Raw genomic sequence first — 16256 nt, forward strand, 5'->3', positions numbered from 1 at the left:
TAATACACTTACTGCAGGCTTACGGATCCCCACCGTGGGAATTCCATACACTTACTGCAGGATCACTGATTCTCATGGTAGGAATTACATATACTTACTGCAGGATCACTGATTCCCACAGAGGAATTAACATACACTTACTGCAGACTCACTGATTCCCATGGTAAGAATTACATACACTTACTGCAGGATGACTGATTCCCATGGTAGGAATTACATACACTTACTGCAGTATCACTGATTCCCACAGTGGGAATTACATACACTTACTGCAGGATCACTGACTCCCACTGGGGAAATTACATACACTTACTGCAGGATCACTGATTCCCACTGTGGGAATTACATACACTTACTGCAGGCTCTCTGATCCCCACAGTGGGAATTACATACACTTACTGCAGGCTCACTGATTCCCACTGTGGGAATTAAATACACTTACTGCAGGATCCCTGATCCCAAGGTAGAAATTAAATACACTTACGGCAGGCTTACTGATTCCCACTGTGGGAATTACATACACTTACTGCAGGATCACTGATCTCCACTGTGGGACTTACATACACTTACTGCAGGCTCACTGATTCCCAACATGGGAATTACAAACACTTACTGCAGGATCACTGATTCCCACAGTGGGAATTACATACACTTACTGCAGGATCACTAATCTCCACTGTGAGACTCACATACACTTACTGCAGTCTCACTGATTCCCAACATGGGAATTACAAACACTTACTGCAGGATCACTGATTCCCATTCATAGTTTCATAGTTTCATAGTATAGTACTAGGCTATCTGCCCTGGGGCATTTGTAAGCCTAGCCATAGTGATGTGGCTTTGCCACCCCATGAAGTGGTACAAAAAATGTACAGAATAAATTTAGAATACTGTGCCTCTGTCTAGTAGTGACACAATGAAGGTCCCCTTATATAATAGAATTAGTTTACTGTGCCCCTGTCTAGCAGTGACACAGATGTGACCCCTGGGGTAAATTTACGATCTCCCATCCACTCATCAAGATTTCTCTTGAAGAGAGTCCGTGAGGGGCTCTGCCTAATACGAACTGGGATCTTGTTCCAAAGCATGGGAAGCCTCTGGGTTATGAATCTATCCTCCAGCATGTCCTATTCATACTTGTGCCAAGGTTTAAGTCTTTAGCTCTCGTGGTCCTGATGGATTTGGATTTTTTGAGGTGGAGCATGTCCATCAGATCCTGATTGGACATGGCCTTGTACGTCAGGCAGAGATCACCTCTGAGCAGGCGGTATGCTACTGAATAGAGCTGAAGTTTCTTTAGTCTGGCAGAATAAGACATATGTTGGAGACCCTTGATCCTCTTGGTGAGGTACTTTTGTGGTCTCTCCAGCTGTTGCAGATGCGGGATGAGGTACATACCAAATGGGGCATTGTACTCAATCATGGGTCTGATGAGGAGTATAGGGGTACAATGACATCCTTGGATCTGGATGTGAATCCCTTCATGATGAGGTGTGCAAGGTAGAATGTTTTTCTAACCACTTTGGCAATGTGGGTGTCAAATGAGAGGTCTGTCGACTTGGGTCCCTAGGTCTCTGATTACTTTTCCGCTCAGTGGGTTGCTGTCTATGTGATAATTTGTGGGTACTTTGTTTTCCCAAAGGGATGACTATACATTTTTGGCATTTAGTTTAAGGCCGTGGCTCCGGCACCAGTTGTCCATTTCTGTGAGGCCTTTTTGTAGGATGCATGTGTCCGCTGGTGTATGTATGGTGCCTAGTTTGCAGTCATCTGCGAACTTTGTCAGCCACAGCCCTCCCATGTTTCTTTTAACATCTGTGAAATAAATGTCGAACAAGAGGGTTCCCAGGACAGATCCCTGTGGGACACCACTTGTGACTGGCTTTGAGTCTGACATTGCTCCAGCGATTTTAACTTTATGGGTTCTGTCCTTTAGCCAGTTTGCAACCCATCTAGTGACATAAGGGTTTACGTTTAAGCTGTTGAGCTTATCTATGATGCCTGAGTGGGGTATTGTGTTGAAGGCCTTAGCCAAGTCCAGGTAGGCTGTATGGACTGCTTTGCCCTCATCAATGGCTCTAGTGACTGTTTCGAAAAAGTCAACCAGGTTCAAGAGGCAGGATCTGCCCTTTACAAAGCTGAACTGGGTGGGGTCAAGTGTCTGTAGGTCCCCTATGTCTCTGTTTATGAGTTCCATAATGATTCTTTCCATAGCTTTGCAGACTAGGCTGGTTAAGCTTATGGGCGTAGTTTCAGGGTCTGTAGAGGCACCCCTTTGGAGTGGGACCACTGTTGCTGTATGCTAGTGTTCAGGTACATATCCCGAAGTAAAGCTAAGGTTAAATAGCATTTTTATGTGTGGGTTTAGCTCCTCTTGGAGTTCACGTAACACGCAACCCGGGATACCGTCAGGTCGCATTGATGCTGTGTTTTTAGCTTTGTTTAGGGCGGTTCTCACTTGGACATCTGAGATGACGAGGAGATTACATTCAGCTGGGATAAGCATTTCTTCTTTTGGGGGTGAGGGAGGGGAGAAATTTGCACTGAACCTGTCAGCCAGAATGTTGGCAATATCTGTGGGTTCAGAGTATTTTTTGTTGTTGTGAACCAACTCTGAGCATATCTGAGGGTTTCCACCCAGGTTTCTAACATAGCTGAAGAAGGCTTTGTGGTTATCTTTAGTGTCCTTAGCGATTTTTCTCTCAAAGTTGGCCTTGGATGTTTTTATGAGAGAACATAGTTTTCTGCTAATGTTGATCAGAGATGTCTTCCCTTCATGGGATTTTGCTCTGACGTGCAGTAGCTTCCTTCTTTTGTTATACAATTTGTTAATGGCTGAGGTCCACCAGACAGGACTTGCCTTTGGTGGAGAGGGACTTGGATTTATTTGGGATTGCATGATCCATGCATTCTTGGAGATGTCCATAGAAAGCATTTGTGAAGGATTCGGCATTGTGGGATGTGGTATCCACTGGCACAGTGGGCTTAAAGGATACCATCTCAGTCCTAAGAAGAGTGAAGTCTGCTTTTGAGAAGTTTTTCACTGTGGTCTTTTGTGCTGGGGGTGGAGGTGGGATATGTATATCCAGGGTGATTAGTTTGTGGTCAGATCTCACTAGGGAGGGGTATACTTCCGGTGTGGAGCATTTTGTCCCCATGTTTGTGATGATCAGGTCTAGTATATTATCTTCCCTAGTGGGAGAGGTGACTAGTTGTTCCAGTGCATTTGAGTTTATGAACTCCAGGAACCTTTGGGCCTTTGGGAATTACATACACTTACTGAAGGATCATTGATTCCCACAGTGGGAATTACATACACTTAAAGCAGGCTCACTAATTCCCACTGTGGGCATTACATCCACTTACTGCAGACTCACTGATCCCATGGTAGGAATTACATATGTTTACTGCAGGCTCACTGAATCCCACTGTGGGAATTACATACACTTACTGCAGGATCACTAATCTCCACGTTGGGAATTACACACACTTCCTGCAGGCTCACTGATTCACAATATGAGAATTACATACACTTACTGCAGGATCACTGATTCCCACTGTAGGAATTACATACACTTACTGCAGGCTCACTGATTCCCACTGTGGGAATTACATACACTTACTGCAGGCTCTCTGATCCCCATGGTGGGAATTACATACACTTACTGCAGGCTCACTGATTCCCACTGTGGGAATTACATACACTTACTGCAGGCTCACAGATTCCCATGCTGGGAATTACATACACTTACTGCAGGCTCACTGATTCCCATGCTGGGAATTACATACACTTACTGCAGGCTCACTGATTCCCACTGTGGGAATTATATACACTTACTGCAGGCTCACAGATCCCCACAGTGGGAATTACATACACTTACTGCAGGATCACTGATTCCTACTGTGTGAATTGCATACACTTACTGCAGGCTCACTGATTCCCACAGTGGGAATTACATACACTTACTGCAGGCTCACAGATCCTCACAGTGGGAATTACATACACTTACTGCAGGCTCACTGATCTCCACAGTGGGAATTACATACATTACTGCAGGCTCACTTATCTCCACAGTGGGAATTACATACACTTACTGCAGGCTTACTGATCACCATGGTAGGAATTCCATAACCTTACTGCAAGATCCCTGATTCCCACTGTGGGATTTACATACATTTACTGCAGGATCATTGATTCCCACTGTGGAAATTACATACACTTACTGCAGGCTCACTGATTTCCACTGTGGGAATTACATACACTTACTGCAGGATCACTGATTCCCATGGTGGGAATTACATACACTTACTGCAGGATCACTGATTCCCACTGTGGGAATTACATACACTTACTGCAGGCTCACTGATTCCCATGCTGGGAATTATGCACTTACTGCAGGCTCAATGATTCCCACTGTGGGAATTACATACACTTACTGCAGGTTCACAGACCCCACAGTGGAAATTACATACACTTACTGCAGGCTCACTGATTCCCACTGTGGGAATTACATACACTTACTGCAGGCTCACTGATTCCCACTGTGGGAATTACATACACTTACTGCAGGCTCACTGATCCCCACAGTGGGAATTACATACACTTACTGCAGGCTCACTGATTCCACTGTGGGAATTACATACACTTACTGCAGGCTCACTGATCTCCACAGTGGGAATTACATACACTTACTGCAGGCTCACTGATCTCCACAGTGGGAATTACATACACTTACTGCAGGCTTACTGATCTCCATGGTAGGAATTCCATAACCTTACTGCAGGATCACTGATTCCCACTGTGGGAATTACATACACTTACTGCAGGATCACTGATTCCCACAGTGGGAATTACATACACTTACTGCAGGCTCACTGATTCCCACTGTGGGAATTACATACACTTACTGCAGGCTCTCTGATCACCACAGTGGGAATTACTTACACTTACTACAGGCTCACTGATTCCCACTGTGGGAATTACATCCACTTACTGAAGGCTACTGATCTCCACAGTTGGAATTACATACACTTACTGCAGGCTTACTGATTCCCACTGTGGGCATTACATACACCTACTGAAGGCACTCTGATTCCCATGGTGGGAATTAAATACACTTACTGCAGGCTCACTGATTCCCACTGTGGGAATTACATATACTTACTGCAGGCTCACTGATCTCCACAGTGGGAATTATATACACTTACTGATCTCCACCGTGGGAATACCATACACTTACTGCAGGGTCACTGATTCCCATAGTAGGAATTACATATACTTACTGCATGATCACTGATTCTCACAGAAGAATTAACATACACTTACTGCAGACTCACTGATTCCCATGGTAAGAATTATATACACTTACTGCAGGATTACTAATTCCCATGGTAGGAATTACATACACTTACTGCAGAATCGCTGATTCCCACAGTGGGAATTACATACACTTACTGCAGGATCACCGATTCCCACTGGGGAAATTACATACACTTACTGCAGGCTCACTGATTCCCACTGTGGGAATTACATACACTTACTGCAGACAATCTGAATCCCATGGTGGGAATTACATACACATACTACAGTTTCACTGATTCCCACTGTGGGAAGTACATACACTTACTGCAGGCTCAGAGATTCCCATGCTGGGAATTACATACACTTACTACAGGCTCACATATTCCCATGCTGGGAATTACATACACTTATTCCATGATCAATGATTCCCATGCTGGGAATTACATACACTTACTGCAGGCTTACTGATTCCCACTGTGGGAATAACATACACTTACTGCAGGCTCACAGATCCCCACAGTGGCAATTACACACACTTACTGAAGGCTCACAGATCCCCACAGTAGGAAGTACATACACTTACTGCAGGCTCAAAGATTCCCATGCTGGGAATTACATACACTTACTACAGGCTCACAAATTCCCATGCTGGGAATTACATACACTTAGTCCATGATCAATGATTCCCATGCTGGAAATTACATACACTTACTGCAGGCTCACTGATTCCCACTGTGGGAATAACATACACTTACTGCAGGCTCACTGATCTCCACAGTGGGAATTACATACATTGACTGCAGGCTTACTGATCTCCATGATAGGAATTCCATAACCTTACTGCAAGATCCCTGATTCCGACTGTGGGACTTACATACATTTACTGCAGGATCATTGATTTCCACTGTGGAAATTACATACACTTACTGCAGGCTCACTGATTTCCACTGTGGAAATTACATACAGGTACTGCAGGATCACTGATTCCCATGGTATGAATTGCATACACTTACTGCAGGTTCACTGATTCCCACTCTGGAAATTACATACACTTACTCCAGGCTCACTGATTCCCATGCTGGGAATTACATATACTTACTGCAGGCTCAATGATTCCCACTGTGGGAATTACATACACTTACTGCAGGCTCACAGACCCCACAGTGGGAATTACATACACTTACTGCAGGCTCACTGATTCCCACTGTGGGAATTGCATACACTTACTGCAGGCTCACTAATTCCCACTGTGGGAATTACATACACTTACTGCAGACTCACAGAACCTCACAGTGTGAATTACATACATTTACTGAAGGCTACTGATCTCCACAGTGGGAATTACATACATTACTGCAGGCATTTTGTCCCCATGTTTGTGATGATCAGGTCTAGTATATTATCTTCCCTAGTGGGAGAGGTGACTAGTTGTTCCAGTGCATTTGAGTTTATGAACTCCAGGAACCTTTGGGCCTTTGGGAATTACATACACTTACTGCAGGATCACTGATTCCCACAGTGGGAATTACATACACTTACTGCAGGCTCACTGATTCCCACTGTGAGAATTGCATACACTTACTGCAGACTCACTGATCTTCATGGTAGGAATTACATATGCTTACTGCAGGCTCACTGAATCCCACTGTGGGAATTACATACACTTACTGCAGGATCACTGATCTCTATGTTGGGAATTACATACACTTACTGCAGGCTCACTGATTCCCACTGTGGGAATTACATACACTTACTGCAGGATCACTGATTCCCACAGTTTGAATTACATACACTTTCTGCAGGCTCTCTGATCTCCACTGTGGGAATTACATACACTTACTGCAGGCTCTCTGATCTCCATGGTGGGAATTACATACACTTACTGCAGGCTCACTGATTCCCACTGTGGGAATTACATACACTTACTGCAGGCTCACAGATTCCCATGCTGGGAATTACATACACTTACTGCAGGCTCACTGATTCCCATGCTGGGAATTACATACACTTACTGCAGGCTCAATGATTCCCACTGTGGGAATTACATACACTTACTGCAGGCTCACAGACCCCACAGTGGGAATTACATACACTTACTGCAGGCTCACTGATTCCCACTGTGGGAATTGCATACACTTACTGCAGGCTCACTAATTCCCACTGTGGGAATTACATACACTTACTGCAGACTCACAGAACCTCACAGTGGGAATTACATACACTTACTGAAGGCTACTGATCTCCACAGTGGGAATTACATACACTTACTGCAGGCTCACTGATCTCCACAGTGGGAATTACATACACTGACTGCAGGCTTACTGATCTCCATGGTAGGAATTCCATAACCTTACTGCAAGATCCCTGATTCCCACTGTGGGATTTACATAGATTTACTGCAGGATCATTGATTCCCACTGTGGAAATTATATACACTTACTGCAGGCTCACTGATTCCCACTGTGGGAATTACATACACTTACTGCAGGATCACTGATTCCCATGGTATGAATTACACACACTTACTGCAGGATTACTGATCTCCACTGTGGGAATTACATACACTTACTGCAGGCTCACTGATTCCCAATACGGGAATTACATACACTTATTGCAGTATCACTGATTCCCACTGTGGGAATTATATACACTTACTGCAGGCTCACTGATTCCCATTGTGGGAATTACATACACTTACTGCAGGCTCTCTGATCCCCACAGTGGGAATTACATGCACTTACTGCAGGTTCACTGATTCCCACTGTGGGAATTACATACACTTACTGCAGGCTCACTGATCTCCACAGTGGGAATTACATACACTTACTGCAGGCTTACTGATTCCCACTGTGGGAATTACATACACTTACTGCAGGCTCACTGATTCCCATGGTAGGAATTACATACACTTACTGCAGGCTCACTGATTCCCACTGTGGGAATTACATACACTTACTGCAGGATCACTGATTCTCATGGTGGGAATTATATACACTCACCGCAGACTGTCTGAATCCCATGGTGAGAATTACATACAGATACTGCAGTTTCACTGATTCCCACTGTGGGAATTACATACACTTACTGCAGGCTCACTGATTCCCATAATGGGAATTACATACACTTACTGCAGGCTCACTGATTCCCATGCTGGGAATTACATACACTTACTGCAGGCTCACTGATTCCTATGCTGGGAATTACATACACTTACTGCAGGCTCACTGATCTCCACAGTGGGAATTATATACACTTACTGAAGGCTCACTGCTCTTCACAGGGGGAATGACATGCACTGACTGCAGGCTTATTGATCTCCACGGTAGGAATTACATACACTTACTGCAGGATCACTGATCCCCACAGTGGGAATTACATACACTTACTGCAGGCTCTCTGATTCCCATGGTGGGAATTAGATGCAATTAATGCAGGCTCACTGATTTCCACTGTGGGAATTACATACACTTACTGCAGGCTCACATATTCCCATGCTGGGAATTTCATACATTTACTCCAGGCTCACTGATTCCCATGCTGGGAATTACATACACTTACTGCAGGCTCACTGATCTCCACTGTGGGGAATTAATACATTTACTGCAGAATGACTGATTCCCATGGTAGGAATTACATACACTTACTGCAGTATCACTGATTCCCCCAGTGGGAATTACATACACTTACTGCAGGATCACTGATTCCCACTATGAAAATTACATACACTTACTGCAGGATCACTGATTCCCACTGTGGGAATTACATACACTTACTGCAGGCTCTCTGATCCCCACAGTGGGAATTACATACACTTACTGCAGACTCAGTGATTCCCCCTGTGGGAATTACATACACTTACTGCAGGATCACTGATTCCCACTTTGGGAATTACATATACTTACTGCAGCCTCTCTGATCTCCACAGTGGGAATTATATACACTTACTGCAGGCTTACTGATCTCCACCGTGGGAATTCCATACACTTACTGCAGGATAACTGATTCCCACTGTGGGAATTACATACACTTACTGCAGGCTCACTAATTCCCATGGTAGGAATTACATACACTTACTGCAGGCTCACTGATTCCCACTGTGGGAATTACATACACTTACTGCAGGATCACTGATCTCCACTGTGGGAATTACATACACTTACTGCAGGATGACTGATTCCCATGGTAGGAATTACATACACTTACTGCAGGATCACTGATTCCCACAGTGGGAATTACATACACTTACTGCAGGCTCACTGATTCCCACTCTCGAAATTACACACACTTACTGCAGGATCACTGATTCCCACTGTGGGAATTACATATACTTACTGCAGGCTCTCTGATCCCCACAGTGGGAATTACATACACTTACTGCAGGCTCACTGATTCCCACTGTGGGAATTACATACACTTATTGAAGGCTACTGATCTCCACAGTGGGAATTACATACACTTACTGCAGGCTCACTGATTCCCACTGTGGGAATTACATACACTTACTGCAGACTCTCTGAATCCCATGGTGGGAATTACATACACATACTACAGTTTCACTGATTCCCACTGTGGGAATTACATACACTTACTGCAGGCTCAGAGATTCCCATGCTGGGAATTACATACACTTACTGCAGGCTCACAGATTCCCATGCTGAAAATTACATACACTGATTCCATGATCACTGATTCCCATGCTGGGAATTACATACACTTACTGCAGGCTCACTGATTCCCACTGTGGGAATAACATACACTTACTGCAGGCTCACAGATCCCCACAGTGGGAATTACATACACTTACTGCAGGCTCACTGATCTCCACTGTGGGAATTCCATACACTTACTGCAGGCTCACAGATCCCCACAGTGGGAATTACATACACATACTGCAGGCTCACTGATCTCCACTGTAGGAATTACATACACTTACTGCAGGATCCCTGATTCCCATGGTAGGAATTACATGCACTTACTGCAGGATTACTGATGCCCACAGTGGGAATTACATACATGCACTGCTGGCTCACTGATTCCCATTGTAGGAATTAAATACACTTACTGCAGGATCACAGAATCCCATGGTAGGAATTACATACACTTACTGCAGGATCACCGTTTCCCACTATGGGAATTACAGACACTTACTGCAGGCTCACTGATTCCCACTGTGGGAATTACATACACTTACTGCAGGATCACTGATTCCCATGCTGGGAATTACATACACTTGCTGCAGGATCACTTATTTCCATGGTAGGAATTGCATACATTTACTGCAGGATCACTGATTTCCACCTCTAGGAATTACACAAACTTACTGCATTCTCACTGATTCCCACGGTGGGAATTAAATACACTTAGTGCAGGCTCCCTGATCCCAAGGTAGGAATTAAATACACTTACTGCAGGCTCACTGATTACCAACATGGGAATTACATACACTTACTGTAGGTTCACTGATTCTCACTGTGGGAATTACATTCACTTACTGCAGGATCACTTATTCCCATGGTAGGAATTACATGCACTTACTGCAGGATCCCTGATTCCCACAGTGGGAATTACATACAGTTACTGCAGGATAACTGATTCCCATTGTAGGAATTACATGCACTTACTGCTGGATCACTGATTCCCACTGTGGGAATTACATACACTTACTGCGGGATCATTGATTCCCACTGCGAGAATTACATACACTTAAAGCAGGCTCACTAATTCCCACTGTGGGATTTACATCCACTTACTGCAGGCTCACTGTTCCCATGGTAGGAATTACATACGCTTACTGCAGGCTCACTGAATCCCACTGTGGGAATTACATATACTTACTGCAGAATCACTGATCTCCACGTTGGGAATTACATACATTTACTGCAGGCTCACTGATTCCCACTGTGGGAATTACATACACTTACTGCAGGCTCTCAGATCCCCACAGTGGGAATTACATACACTTACTGAAGGCTACTGATCTCCACATTGGGAATTACATACACTTACTGCAAGCTCACTGATCTCCACAGTGGGAATTACATACACTGACTGCAGGCTTACTGAGCTCCACGGTAGGAATTCCATAACCTTACTGCAGGATCCCTGATTCCCACTGTGGGAATTACATACACTTACTGCAGCCTCACTGATTCCCACAGTGGGAATTACATACACTTACTGCAGGCTCTCTGATCCCCATGGTGGGAATTACATACACTTACTGCAGGCTCACTGATTCCCACTGTGGGAATTACATACACTTACTGCAGGCTCTCTGATTCTCATGGTGCGAATTACATACACTTACTGCAGGCTCACTGATTCTCACTGTGGGAATTACATACACTTACTGCAGGCTCTCTGATTTCCATACTGGGAATTACATACACTTACTGCAGGATCACTGATTCCCACTGTGGTAATTACATATATTTACTGCAGGCTCTCAGATTCCCATGCTGGGAATTACATACACTTACTGCGGGCTCACTGATTCCCACTGTGGGAATTACATAAGCTTACTGCAGGCTCTCTGATTCCCACTGTGGGAATTACATACACTTACTGCAGGCTCGCTGATTCCCATGATTCTAATTACATACACTTACTGCAGGCTCAATGATTCCCACTGTGGGAATTACATACACTTACTGCAGGCTCACTGACCCCACAGTGGAAATCACATACACTTACTGCAGGCTCACTGATTCCCCCTGTGGGAATTGTATACACTTACTGCAGGCTCACTGATTCCCACTGTGGGAATTACTTATACTTACTGTAGACTCACAGAACCTCACAGTGGGAATTACATACACTTACTGAAAGCTACTGATCTCCACAGTGGGAATTACATACACTGACTTTAGGCTTACTGATCTCCATGGTAGGAATTGCATAACCTTACTGCAAGATCCCTGATTCCCACTGTGGGATTTACATACAGTTACTGCAGGATCATTGATTCCCACTGTAGAAATTAAAACAGTGTAATAAACGTCTCTGTGTGGAAAATTTTCAGTCCATACATTTCTAGTTAATCACTGTATATTAATCAGATCAGACAATATTAGTAGAAGTAGCGAACGTAAACTCGTCAAGTCAAAAAGTAATAATAGAAAATATATAATTCTACAGCATTAATAAGTATTCGAAAATAATCCAAACAAGGCAGGCAGTCTGTTTCCAGTCAAAAATCCTTTATTAAGTACACAGACAAGCGATCCATGTCAAACAAAAATAGAGTAATAATTTCCTCACAAGCTTTCTAAATATATATATACTTTTTATCAGGCATGGGAGTGGTTTATTGTGCTGTAAAACAAAGTGTTATTGGTACACATGTTAAATTCACATCCCTTACCCCATCAGTGTGACATTCGAGCTGGTCCTGCCCTACCTAGTAGCTGTCATAATATATAGCCCTAATGAACTTTAATGGTACATCTTATTTAACCAAATTATTAAGTAGATTAAGTCTGTGATTTTATACAAGGCAATATACTACATGGCTGGAAATATATCAACCTTAGTTCATTTTGCGATCAAAAATTATATATAAATATATACATATACATTTTGCATGTAAAAATCAGTTTCTATTTCCATAACCTATTGTTAACAAAGATTGCTTTCGTCCTTCTAGACTTCTTCAGGTCTGTGTACAAGAACCCTAAAAACCTATATAATTGTATAATTAGTTAGTATTGTTATTACCATCATTTTGGATAAAGTGGAAAAAAGAGAACCAGAAAAAATAAAAAAAAATATATATATATATATATATATATATATATATATATATATATATATATATATATATATATATATATGTGTATGATGATGGAAACAAAATATACAGTTAAATTTCAAATGATTTAAAATGGTATTTCAAACCAATTTGTAGAAAAAAATAAAATAAAATAGTCATGTAAACAATGTGGCAATTTTATAAGTTCCAGTGCACTTTTAATTGAACAGTAGTAGTTTAGTCCAGGCTTTCTAAAAGAGTTCAGCTTTAATTGCCACATGAGTTCATGTTTCTCCAGAATATTCGGGATGTCTCCTTCAAGATCATCCATGTCTATGCAATCCATGATCTGGAACTTAACACCTGTGTGTCTTTTATGAAGAGAAAGGTGTTTGGCTAGTGCATTATTTTTACATACAAAGCGGATTTCTGGCAGATGACATGAAATCCTTCGCTTGAGTTTATTTACAGTCTTGCCCACATAGAATGCATCACATTCATTGCACTGTGCCCTGTAAATTACTTTTTTAGTGTTACAGTCACCCCCTGCACTGGTTTTAATGATCTTCTTTAAATAAGGGCAATAAAAACTATCACCTTGCTGTATAAATATACAAAATGTACAATTAGTTTCACATCTTTTAGTGCTTTTCTCACTTGGTCTAGGTTGAAATTCCTAAGACCTCCCTGGCTGCTGTGCCTCGCCCCATTGTTTTCAGCCTTTGTAAGTAATCTACTGTGTGTATTTCTGTTTGTTGTTGGTTAACTGTATGCTTTACATAGCTGTATCTTGAAATTAAGTGTTCTATTTCCAGACTATTATATTGTTTGTTGTTGGTTAACTGCATGCTTTTCATAGCTCTATCCTGACATTACGTTTTCTATTTCCAGACTATTATATCTTCTGCATTGGCTGGCCTGTACCGGCTACGCACTAGTTGTTCAAGCGTTTTTCACATGAAAGTGTTATAGGCGTTCTCACTTAACCCCAGTGTTTGCCGCTTTACTTTCAAATTCAATGTGCTCGCCAAGTCTGTAATCATATTGAGGGTTTATGCCACACACAGATTGCCCACTTGCAACAGCTCCAAATGTTTGTTTTACATAGTTGTTTTTTTGAGATTTTACCTTTTCAAGTATAACAAGACTGGACCACCGTACTTTGGTGATGGCTGCTTGTACCTTTAGTGCATTAACAGCTTAACATCTTCCACGTGGAGCTGCTAGTTGGCATCCTCAAACAGCCCTGGGAATTTGCTCTATATTCACTAATAAATGCTTGCTCGCACTGTCCATTTTTTAGTGAGGACTTGTGCTATACACTCGATTTGCCCATTTGTGACTGTTCTACCTACCTACAACCTGAGCATTATTTTAGGAGGGCTCGTGCTGCTCATTGATTGCCCACTTGCGACTGCTCTAAACATCTAACAGAGCATTCATGGGCTACCTGACGTAGCTGGTAACAGTATCCTGAGGTTAATTGGCTTTTGACTTCGTCAATCAAAGTCCACCTCACAGGATCTAGTACAGCTGTATCTTTCTAGCCTTACCACCTTGGATGGTCCTACCTTTACCCCTCGGCTTCAGTTAATACTAGCATCTACGCTGAATTATTATGACTGTTACAACTCAATAAGATGCATCTCAAGCTGATATAATCTAATTTAATCATTTATTCACTAGAAGAAATCCCTACCTCGCTAGAAAGCCTATGTTAGATTATTCTTTCATACTGTATGTAGAGAACAGCCAATGTTTATCTCTTGACAGAATCGAATATATCACAAGTACTAAGTACCATGGCATCTGTAATGTCTGTGTGTAGTGTACATTATGAATGTTATATAATCACTGTTATATACCCTAAAACACATTATACTAGAGTCTGTTTTACCTTGTGAGTTCCTATATTGTGTTCTGAATTGTATATGTAGCAAAGCAATACATATTTGTATAGAGTGTTTCTTTGGCGTCTTGCTATTTAGAATGACTATACTTTTGCTGCTCTGATTGTACATTCTCCTGAACTTCATCCAGCAGCTTTGAATGAACTCTTTACTGCAGTATTTTAAAGGTGGCCTAGTTATAATGCCTGTACTAATTGTCTCTTTTCTCTCCATTACTTCTAGTCGTGCTCCCTCATTATTCCCCACTCTCCAGCTTGCCTTCCTTCCACTAGAGGCTAAGAATTTGAATATTTGGAATCTCAGGACGCCTCCATTTTAACTGCGGTCTCATCTCTGTGCTCTTCCAAGAAAGGAAGAAAGAAAGTATGTGTTCTCCTAATACTGGCAGAAAAGCTGACATTTAACAGTATTATGTCTAGTAGCTTATATTGTTAGCTTTTAGCCAGGACTGCAAGCAGCCATACCCTCCTCTGCACGCAGTAGTTAGATTTCAAACCCTTACTCCCTCTTTTGTGCCTTCTTAGCTGACTCAATAGATAGGATCTAGTCCTTGACCAGCCCTTCACAGACACTTACGTCTACTGTATTAACATTCCCTGCCCACTAGATGGCCCCTCATCCAGTCCTCTCCATTATCCTATTCTGCTATCCCACAATTTACATTTCCCACGTCTTGTTGCCTATACCCTGCTCCTGCTATCCTATATATTTCTTCTAATACATTCTGCTGCCCATACCTTGCCTCCTTCCTTTCTTTCACATACCTGTTGCTCTTCTGTAATCACCACTTTCCTCCTCCAAACTTTACTACTTCACTTTATTATTCTCTACTCTCCTGCACTTTCTCTTACCTGAGCAATCTGCAATCCACTGATTGTTCACCCTGAGCTGTTCTACTCTCTTGTCTCTACCCGCTCCCTTCGGGCTCACTCCTCTCCCCTACCCTACCCCCAATTCTCACTCACCCCCACTGCTCTTACATTTATCCCTCTGATAAACTCCTCTCCTCTCTATCTACACCAGTTATTGGCCTTCCCACCACTCTCCTCTCCTCCCATCAATCATAGGCCACTCCCTACCATTACATCCTCCTATCCTCCCATTAAGTAAAACCACTCCCTACATAAATTACACCAAAGTCACACTCCTGCTTTCTCTCTCTCTCTTTCTCCTACCTGTACTATTCCCTCCATACTTCCTTATGTACTCTCCACTTCTTCACACACTACAAATCCCTTTCATCACCTTTTAATTCTTATTCCACTGTACCTTACTACCTCCTATACCTCCT

This window comes from Protopterus annectens, chromosome 5.part1, assembly GCF_019279795.1.
Source record: "Protopterus annectens isolate FY-2018-M chromosome 5.part1, PAN1.0, whole genome shotgun sequence".
Lineage (NCBI taxonomy): Eukaryota > Metazoa > Chordata > Ceratodontiformes > Protopteridae > Protopterus > Protopterus annectens.